Source organism: Ambystoma mexicanum, chromosome 7q, assembly GCF_040938575.1.
Source record: "Ambystoma mexicanum isolate Mex_15411 chromosome 7q, UKY_AmexF1_1, whole genome shotgun sequence".
NCBI lineage: Eukaryota > Metazoa > Chordata > Amphibia > Caudata > Ambystomatidae > Ambystoma > Ambystoma mexicanum.
The window spans coordinates 250,168,993-250,191,768 of NC_090941.1; positions in this window are offsets into that span (position 1 = coordinate 250,168,993).

Sequence of the window (22,776 nt, forward strand, 5' to 3'; positions counted from 1 at the left end):
CGGAAATTCCACCAAATTACAACCAAACCCAATTACATTTTACCGTCACTTGGTTCTGTGGAGTTACCATGGGACTACAGGTGTTGGTAACTCCCCATTATTGGAGTCTAGTGCACTCTGTGGGGATGTTGGTGGATTTACCACTAGCGGAATTACCGCACAGTAAATCCACTGATTTTTGAAAGAAAAGTGAAGGATTTACAACATTAACAACTGGAGGTGAATCTGCCACTTTTCCTCCAAAAATCAGTGGTTTTAGCATATGGTCATGCTGCCGGTGGCAAATCCGCCAGTTTTATAGTTTTGCGGTTCGGGAACAATGGTGGTGATTCTATTCCCACCCAAAAAAGTTGGTAGTAACAGAATTACTGACAGAAATAGGATGGGGGTGGGCACCACTTATTTGCTTCACTCGAAAATAGTGGCAATTCAAAACAAAATGATATTCAAAATCGTAAAAAAAATTCTTCAGAGCATATCAGCAGAACTTGGGACAAGGGCATCAGGTAATATTATCCTGATAAATAATGTTGCCATACATATGGTCTCCGGGAAACGGCATAGGCAACATTATTTATGGGGATAATTTATGGGGTAAATGGGAGCAGGGGTTTCAGCGGTGTCCCCTGAGCCCTTTAAATAAATATGTGGTTGTGTGGGTGTCCCCTGCAGGTTCTATATGGTAATATTGCAGCAAAAAAACAGCATCATTCTTGTATGCCAACATTTTTGCGGGGATATTAACACGTGGAACCGGCACAAGTATTTATAGTATATATAAAGAAGTCAAGAGAAATCTCTTAGCAAATGATACACTCTAAATAAGCTCTTTGGAGAAAGTTGCAACTGTTTCCCCAACGTTTAATTAGTGTAAAAAGTCCAAAATTCGATTTTATTTCTTCATAAATGTCTGTGCACATCAAATGCGCTCCCAATAGAATTGCCAATGCATTTCGGAACACTGTCCATCATCAGAGCAGGACACTATTAAAAAACATTGTGTCCATCATAAACAATACAGTAACATGTAGACATATAGGCACATGAAGATAGTAAAAGTACGTACCCCATGTTTGGTAGTGTAAATATAGGCAAAATAAAACAGAAAAAAAAAACAATATGTGGTCAGGACAACCTCACAATGTTTTTCGTAAGAAAGTAATGCCAGCAGTTCCTTTAAAATTCAGAAGGAGACACTGAGTTTACCTGGCCGTTTTAGAACTAAAGAACATCTACAAAATTAAAAACATAACGAAAACTAGGTATTGGTATGTGCTCAATACAAAAAAGAGCTGCTTCAGATATTCAATTTAATTAAGATATCACAAATCTTTTTAGCTTGGAACTTGTAGTCATCAAAATGGCATCACATTGAGAAGCTGGAGTTACCATTGTCTACCTGTTGCTGAGCAAATACAATAGTGGTTTGAGAAAAAAAAAATGCTATTTTCTATTTGACGATAGCAGCATAACTTGTTTAGAATTTTAGAGTATGTAGGTCCCGGTCGGGAACAGCACGTAGAAAAGCGCTTGGGTGGCGAGCAGCTTCTGCCTATATATACCTGCGGCCGCATTGACACATTTCATCCCACACCACCAAACTTGTAATGAGGCCTACAATGTGAAATACATACATTCTATATACTTAGCTATAGTGTCAGTGAGCGGTTATGATTCATGAAAACATTCTTATGCACCTTATTGGTATCAATGTGGGGAATGATTGTGTAAGGAGGCTCCTCAGTCATGGATGCTTGTGATGCAATCATTGGAGGGGTCAATAGCAACCAAATTGTTCTTTAGATCTGTGATGTCTTGGGTGTAGCTCGGAATCTCCCTTCTGATTGGCTTTGCAATGTTCTCAACCCAGTGAGAGATGCTCACAGTTAGCAAGCTTGTTCCAGAGATGATTGAGCATCCAATGAAGAGATGGTATTTGTGTGTTTGGGGAGCATGTAGAATGGATCAAGTAATGGGATTTCTGTCACTATGGATTTACTATGTTCTTTGATTTGATTCAGAGGTTTAATTTTGATCTTATTGAGTCCCCTTTTACATCATTTAGGCAAGTCTCCAAGCAACTTCATGAAGTATCTTGTGTCAGAAAGTTGTCCCTCTGCCTCCTGCACATAGTCACTGGTGGTCGTTATGACAACTGCCCCTCCTTTGTCTGCTGGTTTCTTCAATATACATATTCTCTTTAAAGACTGTATATCCCTCTTTTCAGAGATGTCATGTGTGTGCTTATAGGCTGCGCAATTGAGAGGGTCATAAAAAAGTTGACATAACTTCCAACAACGGCCAAATTTCAGGGGTTTTGACATATGAAAATAGCACCTTAACTTCTCTTCAAATACAGGGGTTACACTGAATGCCAGAGGTGCTCTTGCATTGCATTGTTTCACCATTAATGTCTCTTCACTTAAAAAGCTTCAATGAATATCAAGGGTTTTGCTTATATTTCTGACTACAGGTAATTCTTTAGTTTTTTCTTGATAGATAACAAATGTCACATGCCCTTTTTTCAATATGTTCTTATGAAAGGCAACATGCTTTTCTTTCATTGGGGATCTCTCATACCACTTGCCAAGCACTGTGGTGAAGGCCATTGTAAAATGTTCCCAGGGCATTGCCAGCAACAAGGAATATTAAGAAAGGCTGATACTGGGACGAGTAAGAGAGACTGGGATGAGGATAGAAGAGGAGGCACTGGAGCAGAAGGCAATGCAATGAGGAGGATGCACTGTGATGAGTTTATTTTATTTGTATTTATTGGATATTTGTAATGTGCCTATACACAAGGTGTTTCAAGGTGCAACAAGACAAGAGGGAGGGGGAACAGAGAGAACAAAACAAAAATGATCATACTAGGCCTTGTGACATTCGGATCATTCAAGTGCAGTAAAGAGTAGTGCAGGAGAGAGGGGAGGGGGGGAAGTGCCGATCAGGACAGAAGGCTGTGAGAAAATGCGAGTGCCGGTGAGGCCAGATGGACAGAGCAAGGGGAAGCAGTCAGAGCAGGGGAAGGAAGGTCCAGGAGCAAAGTGTAAGCTAACAGGCTGGAATGGCTTCAGGGTTCAGGCCCATCCAGGATAGTGCGGGAGGAGGAGGTTCCATGTGAAATGACCTTTTTTGAGAGGTCTCAAGAGATAAAGACTGATTTTCTTTGACCGATTTTCTTTTGTTTGGAAAACCGTCATTGCAAAGGTATTTTTCTCTTGAGACCTTTAAAAGGCTACTTTCCCTTTTTTTATATACCGGGGTTTCACCCCCGAACCCACATTGTTCTCCTCCCCACCCACCCCCGCAGGATTTCAAAACCAGCCCCCAACCACCACCCTCTCCCGTGGGATTTCAGTCTCAGCCCCCCCTAAAAAAACACATACATATAACACACATACAAACACACACACACACACACACACACTTGCCCATTCTCCTCTCCCTCCTCATTCTGGTCCCGCAGAGTCTGTCACGCCCCTGAACGCCCTTGTGTGCAGCAGGGGCGTGACAGTTCACTTTAGAAAGGCCGCTCTGTGCGTTCACAGAGTGGTCTTTCTAAAGCAACCTTTTCAGTGAAAAGATCTTTTGAAAAAGATCTTTTCACTGGGAAGGGCAAGTGCAGGTTGAGAGGGTGGGGGGTCTGGGAAGACCGAGTGCAGGGATACCCTGGATTAGGGTGATCTGGTGCCCTGTAAGACTCTGGAGGAACCAGCCAGTCAAGAGGCTGATGGGGACATTAGCAGAGGAGGGGGAGAGGGAAGGAAAGACTTGAGAAGCTTCCAGAACTTAAGTTGATCCATGTTAAGCCTGAGAAGGGCAGGGATGCCATTCCAGATGGAGGCACCTGTGTAGGAGAGAAATCTACCGCCCACTGTATGCTTGGAAATGCGTCTTATCTACAGAGAGTTAGAGGTAGATGACCGAAGGTCTCTAGCAGAGAGATATTTAGTGAGATTGAGTTGGATGTAGAGGGGTCCCTGGCCCCAGAAAGCCTTGTGTACGGTGCAGAGAGTCTTCAACTTGATCCTTGCATCAACCAGGAGCCAGTGGAGAGATTTTAGGGTTGGAGAGATGCGGTCCCTGGGCTTGATGACAAGGATATGTCTTGCAGTCCTATTCTGGATTAGTTGAAGGGGCAAAGGGAGGAGTAAGGCAGATTGAGGAAGAGGCTGGCAGTAGTCCAGCCTGGAGAGAACCAGAGGTCTGTAATCATTGAGTTTCCGGGGGAAGGTGAGGAAAGGGAGAATGCCTCTGTGGAGGTGCAGGTGAAAGTGCATCTTCTTGGAAAGGTCTGTGATGTGAGGAGAGGAGACAGAGGAGTCGAAAATGACACCAATGTTTTTTGCCTCAAAGGAGGGTGAGGGTAGGGGGACCATGGAGGGCAGCCAGAGTGTGAGCGGAAAAGAGGGATCAGTGGTCACAATGAGAAGGATCTCTGTCTTACTGGCATTAAGGCAGATATCATTAGCAGAGCACCATGCCTGAATAGCAGACGAGCTGTCAGAAATGAAAGAGGAAGAGGAGGAGGCAGAGGAGGGAAGCTTGAAGGAGATCTGTGTGTCATCTGTATAACACTGGAAGTTAGGAGAGAACATGGAGATCAATTGGGCAATAGGGGCCATGTACATGTTGAAAAGCCAAGGTGAGAGGATAGAGCCATGAGGGACACCGTAGGTGGAAAGTGAGATTGTGGAGTGAAAAGGGCCAAGTTGAACCTGGGAAGGTTAATCCGAGAGGTAGGTGGTCAACCAGTGCAGAGCCATGTCTGTGATGCCAAGGGTACTACAGAGCCGATTTATCAGGGTGGCATGTTTGACCATATCAAAGGCAGAGGAAAGGTCCCAAAGGATGTTGCCCCTTTGCTTGTTTGAGATGTCTACATATCTGAATCATTCTTCTTGCTGTCCCCTCCTCTCTCCTTCCCCCTCCCCTCAGTACATTCTTAGCACTTACTCTATCCGAAATGTTGCCTGAACTGTATGATAGCAGCTTGTCTGTTGCCTCCCTCCCTCACTTGTTTTTCTTCCCTCTTCAGCACTATCTGAATTGTTGTCTGGCCTGGTACGATAGTTGCTTGTTTGTTCTTCTCCCTCTCCCTGCCCCTTCTCACCGCTTGTAAAATGTGGGCACTACCACAAATGTCGACAGGCCTAGTACGGTAGCCGCTTCTCTTTCCTCATTCTTCTTCACACCCCTCCCCTCCTTATCATTCTCAAAGCTCTTACTCTATCAGTAATGTTGCTGACCTTTTTGACAGCAGCTTGTTCATCTCCTCCCTCCCCCCTCACTTGTTTTCTTTCCTCCCACTCTCCTTCCAGCACTTTCTGAAATGTTGTCAGGCCTAGTACGATAGTTGCTTGTTTTGTTCTTCTCCTTCTCCCTGCCCCCCTTCACCTCTTGTAAAATTCTGACACTATCAGAAATGTCGTCAGGCCTAGTACGGTAGCCTTTTGTCTTTTCTCATTCACCTTTCACCAACCCCCCTCCTTATCATTGTCAAAGCTCTTGCACTATCTGAAATGTCCCCAGGCTGAGTACGATAGTTAATTTCACATTCTTAATGTATCAAGGACTTGTAAGAATGCCACTGTATTCTCCTTTGTGCCCTCCCTGCCTTGAAGCACTTTGAAACACATTGTTTATAGGTGCTACATAAATAATCAATCAATCAATCAATCAGGAAGGGGGTAATGGAGATTGAGCAGTAGTTTCCCTCACAGGAGGGGTCAGCAGAAGGCTTTTTGAGGAGAGGGTGCACAAGGGAGTACTTGAGGAGTGAGGGGAAGGATTCAGTGGCAAAGCATTGATTGCAGAAATTGGCCATGGGTGGAGCAAGGGAGACAATGTTGTTCTTGACAGTTCTGGAGGAGCAGGGGAGCACCTGTTTTGATGATACTTTAATAGAGCAGACTTATCGAGATACCTCATCAAGTGTTATGGGAGAAAAAGAAGAGAGTATGAGGGGAATGGGGGCCAAGGGAGGTCTGAGGGCAGGTGAGGGAGAAGTGTGAGGAGTAGAGGTGAGTGAGGACAATATGTCCTGAGTTTTAGAAATGAAATGAGAGGCCAGAGAATTGCAGCGGGCCAGGAAAGGCAGAGGAACAGTGTAGGCTGCAGTAGGGTTGGAGAGTTCCTTGCAGATTTTGAAAAGTTCAGCCGTGTTTTTAGTGGCCGCAGAGATGGAGGATTGGCTATAGGCCCTCTTCGTCGAGCGGATGCACAGTCTCTATTGCCTTTCGAGCAACCAGCAGGCCAGTTTGCCAGAGGATGTCTTTGAAGCCTGCCACTTCCGCTCAGCCTCTCTGGACTTCCGTTTCAGAGGGGAGGGGAGAGGGGGCCAAGGGAGGCCTGGGGGCAGATGAGGGAGAATGGTGAGGAGTAGAGGAGAGTGAGGACAAGATGTTCTGAGTTCTAGAAATGAAGTGAGAGGCCAGAGAATAGTAGAGGGCCATGAAAGGCAGTGGAGAAGTGTAGACTGCTCTAGGTTTGGAGAGTTCCTTGCAGATTTTGAAAAGTTCAGAAATGTTGTTAGTGGCCACAGAGATTCAGGGTTGGATATAAGCCCTCTTCTTAGAGCAGATGGAGAGTCTGTATTGCCTTTTGAGCAACCGGCAGGCCAGTTTGCCAGAGGATGTGCTCAAAGCCTGCCACACCTGCTCAGCCACTCTCGACTTACGTTTCAGACCGGGCGGGTCGGAGTCATACCAGGAGAGGGACTTGGAGGCAAGTTTCATGTGGATCCTCATGACAGGGGCAAGGATGTCCAGAGTTTTGGAAATGGAGAGATGAACGTTAGTAAGGGCAGTGTCAGAGTGGGAGTCAGTGTCAGGAGTAGGAGGGGGAGTAAAGGAGAGGCAAAAGCGGCAACTGCACTCGTTTCATTGGAATGTTGGAGAAGGAGGCTGGCAGTGTGGACCAGGGCTTAACCACAGGACCCAGCAGATCCAGGTGCGAGGACAGGAGAGAATGATCAGACCAGGAGAGAGGAGTAATGAGAGGGTTGCAGATGGGCAAGTCTGAAGAGATGAGAGCATCCATGGTGTGTCCGGCTAAGTGCGCCAGACTGGAGGGAAGAATGGAGAGGGAAAGAGAGCCACAGAGGTTGTGAAAGAGCCCAGAGGCCACTTCAGAGGAGTGAAGGTGAATATTGAAGTCTCTGAAGAGGAGAAGCGTGGAGGAGGAGGCCAGGAGAGAAGAGGTGAGGTCAGACCATTCTGAGAGGAAGTGGGAGATCTGGCCAGGGGGGCTGTGTATGCTATCCAGATTCAGAGCAATGCCATGAGAGACACCAAGACTGCATAGAAGGTATTCATTAGAGGATTAGGCCTGAGTGGGTATGCTAGTAGCTAGAGATGATAGAGGCTTAGAGAGGATCTTGTAGCCCTCAGGGAGGAGAGTGTCAAAACGTGTGACAGAGCTGGCAGGAAACCATGTCTCAGTTAGAGTAGGGAGACTAGGTAGAGGTCTTTAAGGGGGTGGCAGATGTGAGAGGTGTGTTTGAGAGCAGAGCGAGAGTTGACGGTAGCTTAGTGGAGCAGTTTGCCACTTTTGAAGGTCTTCCGAGGAGAGATACAGGAGTGTGGTACACTCATCAGAGCTGCCGGAGGGGGCATAGGGGTGGCAGAAAGAGGAATGGCAGGAGAGGTGAGGAAGTTGATGAGAGATGGATGACACCTATCAAGAAGGAGGAGGTTGGGCTGACAGCCCTGGACCAAGATGGTGCCATTTAGGAAGACATTAACAATGACCCTACAGGAGAGGAATGATCCAAGAGTGCCAACCAGGAGGTGCCACCATTAAAGGGACATGAAGAGAAAGGGGAGAGCACAGAAATCATAAGGGAAATCCAAAGGTCTGGAGAAGGAACAACAAAGAGGGTGTTAGTGAAAGTCTGCCTGGAAGGAGTGTTGACATAGGTGTCAGTAATGGGCAGGCCTGGATTGGAGACCAGGAGTTCCTTCTTGAAGCTTCTCCTTCCAGACTTTCTCAAAGGTATAAGATAGCTGATAGAATAGCAATTAGAGAAGATCGGGGAGATTGAGAGCATCATTGAGGCAGAGTGCAGAGAGAAGGAAGGGGTAGAGAGGGAGGACCTGCAGAGCACAGCACCAAATACAACCAAGAGCAAAGCAACAATCTAGAGTCAAGTGTCCAGGAAGGGAAAGGTGGCCTAGGTTACACCATACAGCAGAAAGCATGACATCTAGAAGCGAGTTATCAGGATAGATGGAAGAACCTAGATAGAAAAAGCCTCATGTTTAAAGACAGCAGCAACTGCAAGAGCACACAAATTCGACTTTCCTGGAACCGAGCCTAATTTGTAAACACATCAGCAAATGAAAAACACACAGGCCCTCATTACAACCTTGGCGGTAAGTTTTCAACTTTACCGCCAAGGCGTAATTTACGTTAACGCCATGGTGGATGGCGGAATTACCGCCCCATTCCAAGGTGAGTGGGGCGGTAATTCCCCATTCACCATTTGCCCTTCCCCATTCCCATTTTTGCCCCAAAGGGTATAATGGGAGTGGGGAAGGCGCTAATTACGGCACCGTAAATTACGGTGCCGTAATTAGCACCAAGGCAGCTTAGCGCCTTGCATTTTAATGCCTGCTAAAAGCAGGCGCTAAAATGGGAATCAGGCGTTAAGGGTTAACGGCGCTGACGGCGCCGTTAAACCCTTACCGCCAAGGTTGTAATGAGGCCCACAGATTTGAATTTACTAGAAAGAGGGAACAAACCTAATGTGTAGACACAGCAGCAAATGCAAGAACACACAGATTTGTCTTTCCTATAAAAGAGGCAAAGCCTGATTTTCAAACACAGCAGCAAAGGAAAAACACACAGATTTGTCTTTCCTAGAAAGAGGGAGCACGCCTAATGTTAAACAGAGCAACACATGCAAGAACACACAGATTTGACTTTCCTAGAAAAGAGGGGAAAGCCCCACAGACTAATTATGACAATTCCCCAATGCCAGTCAAGGATAACATACAACTGCCAAGTGCAGCAGAATGCAGAATTAGATAATAAAAGTAATAAGAGAGGAGGGGCAGTTAAATAGTATTTCATTTACATGCATATGAAAAAAACAAGCAATTGCAATTGATAATATCCTCGTTAAGACAAATATTTATTAAGATACGAATCCAAAACAAAATAGCTTATACCTCCTTACATGTTCCATTCACCTGAACAAACTTTAAACTACCATTTTCTATCAGAACATGTTCAGTCGCTCATGACAGTGTGATGTGAATCAAGTTTTTATATGCAATAGTGCATATGCCAGCCATATCATAATATTTACAAAGTATTTACATTATTTACCAAGATCAAGATGGAAAAGCTCAAAGAAATCTACACTGTCCCCAGATCCCAAAACTTCACTAATGTCCTTTATAGGTTTGATGTTGCTCAATATTAATCCCCTTGTAATATCATTTTTAGCCCATTTTCCCAAAAAGAAAAACATTTATTTGCTCTCACTCTTTGCGATTTTCAATGTGGAAGATTTCCTAAATGAAAGCATTGGCCCTAGCAATGCATATTTATGTTTGGTCAACTTTCCTCCCCATCTGCTTCTATTTGGGGTCCACCAGGGTTCTGTTCAGGGCCCCTTCTGTTTGACTGTATACCATAATCTTCTCTGCACTTATCAGCTTGTTTACTCTCTCTTCCCACTTTTACGCATATGACACTCAAATGTTCTTTTCTTTTTCTTCTTTCTCCCCCTCTCTTCAAGACACTATTTCTTCTTACCTCGTGCTTTCTTAGCCTTAGCCCTCCCAAGACAGAGGTTCTTAACTTTCCTTTGGCCTTCCCTCTCCCCCTTTCCATCCAGTATTTCTTTTTCACCATCAATGCTTTCTTTCTCCTCCTCTGCCCGCAATTTTGGAGTTATCTTTGAGCCCTCTCTTTCCTTCTCCCTTCATATCTCTGCAGAAGCTCGCTCTGCCAGTTATCATCTTTATAATCTTGACTGCGTCCGTTCTTTTCTTTCCTTTAGAGCAACTAACCTTTTGGTATATGCTCGGGTCTTCTCCTGACTCAATCACTGTCCTGCCCTCTTTCTTGGCCTCTTTCTCTCACCATGCTCTCTTATGTTCTGTCTTTAACTCTTATATTTGCTTATTATTTCAGTTCCCTCCTCGTTCCTCCATTACTCCTTTCCTCAACTCAGCTTCCATTCTCTCTTTCGATCTTTATCTTTCAATGTCTTTGCTTCATTTACAAGTCTCCTTATGGTCTTGCCCTTCCCTACCTCTGTTCTCTGGTCTCTTTGTATACCCCTGGTCGTTCCCTCCGTTTCCAGTCCCATTTTCTTCTTTCTGTACCTAAACCACTCTGTGCTTCTACTCGTTTTCATTCTTTTACACTTCTTGCATCCGAACACTGGAACACCCTCACGTACCTCACACATTCCCTCCTCCACCACTTTCCATATTTTTTGCACTCCGCTTAAAACTCATTTGCGTCATTCCTTTACTTATGCGCTTTATTTCTCCTGTTCATGTCTTCCATGCCCTTCATTATTAATTGCGCCGCTGTTTTGTTTTAGTTGTCAAAGCGCTTTGGCAAAAGGACTGTACAAATATAAATAAATACAAAATACAAATTATAGCTGTAAAATCAGTCATTGCAGTAGGATTAATAGTAGGAGTAAAAGTAATAGGAACAATAGTTTTTTGGTATATGATATGGGTTTGTTAGAGAGCAATATTTCCTGCAATAGATAGTTGCGTATGCTGTATTTTTAAATGATACATGCAGAACATATAAAGCTAAGCAAATATTTCAACAAAGAAAAAATAATGTATTTGTACTTTGACAATACAATTTGTATCTCATTGTGTAATGTTTATGTTTTATTTCGTTTATCAGTCATATGCAGACTTATTACACAGTTTTCTCAAAGTTACAATGGTGCGTTAAAATAGTAACAATGAATACATTTACAATCTTATCAAATACATTTCAGTTTATAAGAACGAAGGAAAGTATTTTGTGTTACAATATCAGGTTAAGATTTAACAATCAGTTTCTTTACTTTTTCGGGATATCTGCCTTTTTTACAATGATATTTTGATAAAATGCAGTTTGTTTCGTAATTTCAATAATTCTATTGCTAGGGGGATCTCTTTGCCAGCAGAACGCCTGTGCCAGAACTCTTAGGTTTTTAGGCAATCATTGCCGTGCACAAATTTGGAGAAATATTTCTCCCTGACTACTTGTGTGGCAGAATAGGTTATCAAAAGATGCCTAATGTCTTGGACATGGCCATCACCACAAAGATTGCATTCTCCTTCCGCGTGATCTAGGTTGTGTCATATTCTTGTGGTTCCTTGTTTTTTTAATTAAGTTAAGGCGAAAACGCAAGTGTTGTGCATACCACTTAGGGCTTGGAAATCTCCTCAAAAAGAGTAGAACATGTTTACTTGGGTTTTCACATTTTTGGTGTGTTTAAGGTCACAAAATAAGGTTCTATTTATAATCCAATCTGTTCTCCATAAATCTTGTTTTACTTTCACAGGATTTTCTAGAGTCTTGCTGGTAGTTTCATATTTGTTAAGAATTTGTTGTGCGTATTGTTGGAAATTCGATAGTTATTGGCTTTATTGTGGGACTATGTGATCTTTTAAATCTTCATACATGGAATTTTGTTTAGGATTTAGGATGGATCTGTATAGGAGTAACACTTTCCAATCAAATAGCGATTGAAGTGAATGAAGTCCGATTTCATACCTAAAATGAGCTATTGTCAGTGACATTGGGAGTGACAAGGTCTTTTTCATAGTCAACCTTCTAGTGATGACCAATTGAATTGCCATGTGATTGGGTTCAGTTCCATTCCATACAGGATTGCAGGGATCACTTTGCTTTTATAACATTTTATCAAGGTTGTAATCGAGAATCTGCACAGCCGAGAGTAGTTTTTTTTACTTGGGTTAATCACTAATTTGTTGAGACTGGCATACTGTTCCATAGCTTTTATTAGATGCTTTTATTATATGCTGCAGCCCAATAGGAGTGTGATCAATCAGGGCAATATCATCAGCATAAACTAGGCAGGGAGTCACGATTTTTCCAATTTTTGGGCATACCAGTGTGTGTTTGAGCAAAAAGTTAGCGAGATCTGCGAGGTCTAAATTAAAAAGGAAGGCAGCGGGAATGTATCCCAGCCTCACTCCATTAACTGTGGATATTTCCTGAGACAAATTTCCATTTAGATTTAATCTATCCTGGATTAGGGTATTTTGGTGTAGGGCTATAAGGATGGCAAACGTGAGGGATTCACTACATTTTTTATTTCGCCCATAGTGTGGCCCTATTTACTAAATCAAAACCTTTGGTTAAGTCTATTAATGCCATGTATACAGGCTTGCTTTTTGCTTGTGTATGCTTTGGTCTTTGATGGTTTGAGGATTAGTCCATTGAGCGTGATTGACCGACCATTATCAAAGCCAGCTTGTTGTTTAGTGAGAATTGACTTACTATTAGCCCATATTTCAAGATCTTTTAAGACTAGCCCTGCAAAGAGTTTACTATTGCAGTAGCAGGGCTATACGATGTTAATTTATAGGGTCCTGACTATCACCTTTTTTTACAGATGGGGATGATTATGGCACGACTCAGGAATAATTGACATGAGTAAAATGTCTTCAAAAAGACAGTACAAGACTTTGGACTATGTTGTTGGGTCTGCTTTCATGATAGCATTAGTTAAACCATTTGATCCTGATGCTCTACATCTGGAGGATTTAACAATAAGATGCTCTATATCTTCGATAGATATTGTCAATGACCATGTCGGTTCTATCTTGCAAACTATTAGATTTTGACTTACCACCCATTAGTCTCTTCAAATAATTTCACCCAAACATTACTTGTGATAGATGTCGTTTGAATCATATTATGGGTCGCTCTTTGACCAAATATTAATAGCCAGAAGTTTCTAGTGTGTGTTGGTAATAAAGCTTGCAGCATAGTTTGACAATCTTTGATGCTACAGGTTAATTTATGAGTACGGGACCAATGGTGGTATCTATTTCAAAGCATTTTCTTTTTTCCTTCAAGAGTATTTTTATCTAGATCTCCGTGTTTAAGTGCACGCACGTTTTTATTTAGTTCTCTCTTTTGCATATGCATTATTGAATCAAAACTGTGTGGGTGAGATTTAAAGTTACTGGGTTTTTTTTTTTTTTTTTTTTTTGCCTTGGGAGGGTCATATTCTAGTAGACCCATAGTTTATTATTTCTGCTATTTTGATGTTTAAATGTTCACCTTGCTTTGGGAAGCTTACTGCATGATTACCTTTAGCTGATACCAACAGTTTCATGTGGTAGCAGTTTATTGAATACATACAAATAAGAGTAAAGCAGGCCTGTAAGGAAAGATGGTCACTATTTCAGCTGAACAACTCTGAACTGTGTGCATAGATGAAAAAGATCCTGGGCCGCTATTATGTAATCAATAATGGATTTTGCTTTCCCATTATTCCATGTGAAGGCAGGTTTTAGATCAGCACATATATTACCATTAAATATAGTAAATTCCAGTCGTTTAAAAAAACACGCTAATAGGTCACCATTTTGACAATTCGCTCTGGTTTTTGGTTTATGACCAACAGTACCCAGACAGTAGGCACTGAAATCTCCTCCAGGAAATGATCAAATCCTCTCCAAATTAAATATTTAGATCAGTTAGAATAGTAGATAATTCTCTATGAGAGTCAGAATGCTTTAGTTTACGGGTTCCAAAAAACATTAATCAGAATTAACCTTCTAATTTTTTCTCCCCATTTCATAATACAACGTACAACAAGAATGCATTAGATGTCCGACGTCAAACACTTAATATTTCTGGCTATGATGTTCCTTACTGCAATTATTATTCCACCCGCAGGTCTGCCCCCATTGAAACAGGTGGAGAGTTGATGTGCAATATAGAATAGAAGATGTCCATGTAATTGTTTTGCATTAACTAGGTTTCTTGATCGTGAAAATTGCCCATACTCGTTTCGCAGTCTTTATATGGGCTGGACCTCTTGAGTTCCTGCGAAATATGCGTAGCTCATTCCTTACCTAGTTGTGTAATTTGTGCAGAGTGTCTATAGACACTAACAATGGGGATCAATGAACAATAAACAATCTCACACACACAGCCAACAGAATGTGTGGCTTGCTCGCTTCATACTGACAAAATGAAACCTGGCACACATTCTTCCAAATTAAAAGTCAAAAAAGGTTTAAATACTTTACCACATTTAGGAAATATGAAAAAGAAAAAGAAATGTTAAAATGTGACTTACGATATTCCAAGATGGCGGCCGAGCAGGGCAGAAGTGCGTGAGCGGTGCTCCGTCTCCCAGCTCAAGGCCGCACCAATAAAGAAGGATAAATAGAGTATCTTCGGTTCCATATGATGCAGATTCCCAGAGTGACATGAACGGGAGACAAGAGTAGATCGGGGCTGGTCGGAAGCGCATAGAACGACATCCGAGCTTCCAGCAAACGGGGCCCAGGCAGAACTGTAATGGCCTGCTCAGGCGGGAAACACACAGAGAAGAGAGAAGGGAGCCCGTCCTGTAGAAGAGAGGTGACCGGAATTCTCAGCGATGGGAGTTAGCATCAGGAGAAGGGAAAAGATCTATGTCCTGAGATGACTGGGCTGGATACCACATGCTCCGCACACCGGGCGATCTCACGACCTGGGTGCACCCATCCGGCGGAGAAGAGAGCAGTTCCAGATAAAGGATGTGCCGGCTCAGGGATTCAAGCGGCGGGGAAAACAGGAGCCGGCCCGCCCTGCTGATGGAGGGAAATCAGGAACTGCGAGCACAGCGCACATGTGTGCCCACTGGAGCACCTTGACGCAAGACCCCACTAGGGCCCCTGTAGCCCGCACAGAACTGCACAGGGAGACTAAACCCCCAGCAGAAGACAGGGGAGATGCGAGGCATGTGGAAAGGCCTAGGCCGATATGGCCCCCCAACTCTCCACTCAAAAACACTTGCTCCCGGAGCGAAGGAGCCAACGTGACGCAGGACCAGGGAACATTTGGCCCGCTTCTCTGGGCGCCCACGGCTGGTAGAGAAATCAGACAAGGACACAGAAAGGAACAGGGGTGAGCACACCTCTGGCATACTCAAGACTGCGCAGGGAGAAGGCAACAGCACAGCCGGATCAGCAGCCCCGACACCCAAAGCGGACACCCACCAGGTGAGTGCGTTGCATAGACAGGGCACGCCGGGGACAGCCACCCTTCCTCATTTTGCCCCCCCCTCTCTTAGAAATCAAGTGGGGCCCATTGGCACAGCACAAGGAGAGGCAACCCCCCAGATGCCAACTCTGTTTCCCCCCCCACCAAATAAAAAGAAAATAGGGGGTGCACAAAGACATAAGAGACAGATTTGTATACCAGAGAGACAGCTCACAACGCCGGGGGGTCCCGTAAGCCCCCCCAAGAGAATCAGAAAGAAACAGGTGGGTAGACCAGCTTTGCAGAACGTTGGGGAGCACAGAGGGCCACTAAGCTGAAGACCACTGAAGGTCAGAGAGAGATTAAAACATGGTAGACATATTATTATCGCCCGGGGTCCCACAAACTTCGCAAATCGGACACAGCTACAAGGGGGGGGGGAGACGCAGACACCGGAGAGTTACCCGGACCCATTGGAGCGAACACACTCACCTCGACAGGCTCTAACAAAATAAAGGGGAAGGGGCCCACATCCAGAAAGTACATAGGCCTCAAGCAGAATCCGGGAAGCACACATGTCCAAAAACAGGGGACGCCAAGTACAATCGATGACACACCCCATCCACTAGAGCAAAGCAGGACAAGAATCTGGTGCAACTTTGGAGGGCAAACGCACCGTCGAGCTCAAAGACCACCACGCAGAAGGGCAAGGAAGCAATGGAACAAGGGGCACAGGAGGGAGCATATATACCGTAAATACAAGACCCAAGCGCCCTATGAAGAATCAGGAGACAAATCAGCAGTCACCGTAGTCTCCCAAAGAAACAGTGAGGAGCCCACCAGGGATTATGGCAAGATGACGGAAGGAGATACAGATGCGAACATAAATGGACTTTCATATGCGGCAAGACCTGGGGACCTCCTTGGGACCCACAGAGATCGTTAAGTGGGGTTTAGGACTCACCATGACCTAGTTACACCTGAGTTAGAGGGGGCATGGCGTGTAAGGCTCTACGCCCGAGTGATCATTGGGCCCAAAACCCTCCTCAGGGAAGTTTTTGGGGGGAGCGGAAGGGGGGTCATTGGCGGTGTTTATAGGACCAAAGGGGAAAGGGACCGGGGGGTACATCCACCGGAAGATGAAGCCATCAACGCAATTGAGAGCAAGCAAATCACAGAGGGCAAGAATTGACTGTCAAAAAAATGTGGTTGAAATTATTAACATACAACATCAAAGGGTTAAATTCCCCAATAAAAAGGAAGAAGGTGGAACATTTTTTACACCAAGAAAAGTTCAACATAATAATGCTCCAGGAAACGCATATTAAAAAAAGACAGGGATAGGATATGCATTAAAGGCTTTAATCAACTCCTCCAAGCAAATGACGAAGAGAAGAAAAGAGGAGTATTAATCGCATTTGCCAACTCTCTTAATATATGGATCCTAGAGACTCTCCCAGATAAACAAGTCAGATTCCTATTTGTGAACATGCAGCTGGAAGAGAGCCCCCTGATGCTGGCGACTATATATGCCCCCAACATGGGACAGGATGTTTTTTTAAGGGACAGCATGGATAAGCTGGAAACATATGCGAAGGCGGAGATGATTCTCGCCAGAGAGTTCAACTTAGCCTGGGAACTCAATCTGGACATATCAAATCCCAAATCCACAGGGCAAGGGGTGCCATCGAGGGCCGTGAAGAGGGACATCGAAAAGCAAGCACTGGAGGATGTCTGGTGAAAAGTCTGGGGTTCGACCCCGGAATACACACACTATTCACACGCCCATGGTACAAGTTCCATGAATGATTATATATGGACCTCACCAGGCCTCCTGGGAAAGATCCAGAATGTGGAGGTGGGTTCTATCTCACTCTCAGATCATGCCCCCTGTGGATATCACTTCCCACACTATGTAGACGTTCCGGTCTGTGGCGATGGATGCTGCTGGGGGAAATAATCCAGCACCCGATAATGTGAGAAACCATAAGAGAACGCATAGTAGAATACTTCCAGGACAACGTTATGCTGGAAAAAACTAAGGCCACCCTGTGGGAGGCTTTCAAAGCACTGATGCGCACTTAAAACACAAAGAGGTAAACTAAATAGAACATGGGAAACTGAGCTTTAAGCCAGGGTGGTGGAGATAAGGGAGGAAATGACCCCCAACCTCTCCCTGAAATTGAAGAGAGCCAACAGACATGTACAGGGGCAGTTGGAGGTCCTCAGGACCAAGCGGGCGGAGAAACACCTACTTCACCTGAACCACTGGTTCTTCGTGAAAGCGAACAAAGCTGATAGATTCCTGGCAAGACAGATAAAAGAGAAACAACAACATCAAACAATAAAAGCTCTGATAAATGGAAATGGTAAGAAGAGAACGAAGTCAACGGATATGGGAATAATCTTCAGGGAGTTCTATCAAAAGCTATATACGTCAGACAACCCCAGAGAGGAAGATCAAACCTCCTACCTGAGGAATATCATTCTCCCATCAGTGATGCAGGAGGAGAAACAACTGCTAGACCGACCCATAACTGTGGAAGAGGTAGAGAGTGTAATCCTGGAATTACAGAAAAATAAAGCCCCGGGGCTGGGTGGCTTTACAGCGACCTTTTATAAACTCTGTGCATCCGATCTGGCCCCAACCCTGGCGAATCTATTCAACACTTTTAAAGACACAGCCAATATCACGCAGTCCATGAACAAAGTGAAAATCTTAGTCTTCCACAAGCAGGGGAAGAGTCCAGAATCCCCGAGCTCATACTGTCCTATTGCACTAATAAATCTGGACGCTAAACTATACACCAAAATCCTGGCCAACAGACTCTCAAAGTTGCTGCCCAAACTAATACACCAAGATCAGTCAGGATTAATTTGCAACAGGAAGAACCACGACAACATCAGACGGATAATCAACCTGATTGAAAATAAATTGGTTTTACGCATGCTCCTGCAATACTATTCGTGATAGACGCGGAGAAAGATTTTGATCGAGTGGAGTGGTCAATGCTATTTCATATTCTGGGGAAAATGGGCATGGAAGAAGACTTTATCAGGATTGCGTCAACTATAGTACACCCTCAGCCAGAATAATGGTGAATGGGGAACTTTCAGAAATTATTAAAATTGGAAGGGGAACAAAACAGGGGTGTCCACTCTCCCCACTACTCTATGCAATTTTCCTGTAGCCACTCCTGGCGCAGATCAGAACCGCCCCAGACATCAAGGGAATTGATATGGGAGGGAATACCCACAAAACAATGGTTTATGCGGACAACATGATGATGGCCCTGACGGAGCCGATGAGGTCCCTGCCTCTCTTAATACACGAAATAGAGAACTATAGCTCCATTTCTGGACTAAAAATCAACAAACAGAAGTCCAAAATTCTAATCCTCACTGGAAACAGAGAGGAGATTCACAAAGTAGCAGAGGAGCCTCAATTAAAAGTGTCAGAGTGAGGGCTCAAATACCTCAGCGTCATCCTAACGAATAAAATCAAAGCCCTATATGCAGGTAACTTTCCGAGCCTTCTGGAAAGGACCAAAAGAGACCTGGAAAGGTGGAACCCGCTATCGATCTCATGGTGGGGACAGATGACATTGATTAAAATGACAATACTTCCCAGACTGCTATATTCCTTTCAGGTCCTCTCCATCCAACTCCCAGCCTCATTCTTTAAATCCCTCACCAAAGCAATGTCTGAGTACATATGGCAGAAAAAATAAAACAGAGACTCTCCAGCCTAACACTCACAGCACAGAAGGAAGCGGGAGGCATGGCACTCCCACACTCCTGGAAATACCACAAGGCGGCACAATTGTGGGTGCTGAAGGAATGGATCCTGGACACCTCCCAGAAATTGTAGGAAGGTCAAGACAGGGCAGTGCCAAAGACCCGACTGCGCCATCTCTTATGGACGAACCCCGAACATAGACACCCGAATGTGAGGATAAGTGAGATCATGAAAACATCACTGGACATATGGAACAGGACCATGAAAAAGAAATATTGACCATAGATCCAGCCCCATTCATGTCATTATTCGGGAACCCGGAATTCCAACCAGGCATGGAGAAAGGAGCATTTCGGAAATGGGAGGAGGCAGACTGCACCAAGGTAGGAGACATGTTTAAGGATCAGCAGAGTGCCAAGAACTTGTTGACCTCAGATACATATATGAACAATTACATCATTGGCTCTCCACTCCGGGGATTATACATGTGGCAAACAGAGCTCTAACCCCATTTGAGACATATATAATGACACAGTTAGGATCGAAAAAAGTTTGTCTTGACAATGGACCTCATTACGACCCAGGCGTTAAGGGTTAACTTAGCAGCCGTTAAAATCCATGGCGCTAACCTGCCATGATGCTAATTACGCCACCGTAATTTACGGTGGCATAATTAGCGCCTTCCCCACTCCCATTATGCCCTATGGGGCAAAAATGGGAATGGGGAAGGGAAAATGGGAAATGGGGATTTACCGCCCCACTCACCTTGGAATGGGGCGGTAAATCCGCCATCCACCATGGTGTAAACGTAGTTTACACCATGGTGGTAAAGTTGGCGCAATTAGCGCCTGGGTCGTAACGACCCCCAATGCATAAATTCCTTAACGCTCCAACAGAAGAAATAAAGTGGGAATATATGAAAAGATGGGAAACAACGCTGGGAAGAGCAGTGACGAAACAACAATGGGAGTGCTTCTGGCAAATTATCCCTAAATGGACAATTGCGGTCCAAACAAGGGAGACTTGGATGAAAGTCCTCGTCCAATGGCATTAGACACCGGAAAGGCTCCCCATGATGTACAGAACTACCCAGAATAAATGTTGGAGAGGCTGCGACGCAGAGGGCAACTGGGGACATATCTGATGGGACTGTCCAATGCTGCTCCAATTCTGGATGGAGGTAAAGACCCAGATGCAGGCGATGTTCAAGGGAGCGGAAGACTTAGGGGAAGAGGTTTGGATTGGCGGCATGTGGAGTCACAAAAAAAGGACATTGACGATAAAGCAAAAAAAGAACTTCATGGGGCTCATAACGGCAGCCTGGTTGACAATAGCTCAGAAATGTAAGCAGAAAACGCCACCCTCCAGCCTGGATTGGATTCTAAGAGTCTGGTCCGACTTGGCGATGGAGCGCATCACCTACAATATTCAAGGGGACCGCCACATATGTACCACTGACTGGGGAATGGCCTTGGAACACATGCAGAGCGATTATATGGTACAGTGGTGCCCTCACAAGCTACGCATTCTAGTCTAGTTTAAATGAATAAACAGGAGCCATATTGAAGTGGGAGAATGGAAGAACAAGCTCCCGCCAATCCCCTTTCGCGCTTGGCCTAGAGGATCACGGCCTAGACACCCGCCACAAGAGGAGTTTGCCTATCTACCAGACGACCAAATACCCTGGTACAGGAACATACGGATGTGCCCACCCACCTGCCCAGCAGCCCAACCTGCCCATGCCGACACCTGCGGCATAGATCAACTCGACTAAATCAACACATCATTAGAGATGCCATGACGACCTAGCCAACGGTCAGCACGCCTGTGCAAAACATACACACCGGACACTCCCACACCAATCCACACGAAGAACATACTCAGTGCTATGACATAGGCGACGGACACACCCACGGACGTGCATCTTTATTATTTTCCACATAGGCTCTCAAAATGCAGAAATGCAAGACGCATAATGAACTTATCTAAAAAGGCTTGCTCACGCTTCTTCTAAAACCATGTACCATAATGAAGAATATAACGAAGACACGATACTGGGGATAGAGCAATATGATACCGTAACCTAAAGCGCAGTGCACCAACGGTCCCACCTACGCACCAGGCGCAAGTAGGCCGCAAGCAAAAGCTTCCATGAACATTAAATGAGCAAGAGCTCAGTTGCTGACCCTGCAGAATGACCCCGCGAAAGCACACAGCCAAGGGTACAATGTTGCAATCTCGCACGCCGCAAGCCGACGTCAAGGTTGCACCTGCAAATTAAACCAGGCACACAGTGAAAAAAACAATATTAATTGTGCAGAATTCTGTCTCAAACACGGTCCCACCTCACGTGACCAAGCCAAACCTGACAGGATGCCAAGGCCAGGGGAAAGGAGACGCCTGAATCCCACGTTTCAAGACACAGACAGATACAATTAAAAGACTCGATGGACATCTGCGACAGTGGGAGTAGTCGGCCTTCCAGCATATGAATAAATCCTCACATTGTCTGCACCTACCCATAGTGAAACATTGTTGCAAATGACAGGTACACCGCGAGCTGGGAACAGCGATGGTCCCAGACTGGGAGGCTCGCGAGCGGACCAATCAGAACATGGGGCTCTTATCACTGACGCCATTAGCATTGACCAATCCTCAGGGGTCTTCATGTAACAATTTTCATGTATCAAACTGAAGGGACAACCCAAGTATATCACCTGACTAACCCTCAACCACTAACACCGTTCTCTATACGTATGCTATACTAACCCTACCACTCGAGTAACCAATCCAGAGTGGAGATAGGTTTTTTGCTAAACTTTCTAAGGTGACGCAAGTAGCGCGTCATACTAAGGTAAAAAGGGCCTGCGAGCCCCACGATTGTGTGTGTGTCAGGACGGACGCGTACGATCCTTGACCCATCCCTGCCGTTTTGTCTAATAAACAGCAGAATCACCTTGCTTCTTGCGTGTGTCTCATACTCTATCTCTTTTGGGATATACGGGAGGAGTTGGGGCCTCCCTGCCCAGAGGTCTGCGGACGGCCCGGCCGACCCCGGCAGAATTTCCCCCCGACTATATAGACTGCACTCGAGGACGCAAGAACTTTGGTTCCGGCGGGGGGGGTGGGGTGAGGATAGGGGGCAAAGGGAGGAGGGAAGGGGGAAACTTCATTGTTGATGTTTATGATAATGCAATACATACACATTAAAAAAATGACTTACGCAAGAAGGCTGATTATCTAACATTTCTTTCAGTGATAACAATTGAGCAAATGCTTAAATAAAAATGAATACAGTAAACAGGTTTTGGCAATCAATATTATCTGAAAATGCATGCACTATGGCAACATTGAATAAGACTGTTTTCAGTATTACTGTTTCCTGCATAACTTAAAAAGAAATATGTGTACTACATGTATTTTCATGTTACACAACAAACATAGTAAATACAATAGCCTGTTTCATTTGTTCAGTGGTGAAAACATTTTTAGATAATACTGATTGGGGCAAACCCTGTTTGTTCCATTTGATATTAACTAAGCAACACCATTGGTGCTAAAGTCTTTGCTCCAGTTTTTGCACTTGGGCACCATGACTGCACCAGTGGTAAATATTGAGCATATGTTTTGATAATACAAAACAGAGCAAACAGGTTTATGACAATCTATGCGCCAGAATATCAATATTTTGCACGGATGCAAAAAAGTGATAAAAAGTGGAGCAAATTAATTGAGCATCAATTTTTCTGCTTAGATAATTGGGAACAGAGCAATCAGATTCAGATCCAATGTGTGTTATCTAAATACGTTTCACAAGAGCAAAAAGCAAGCAG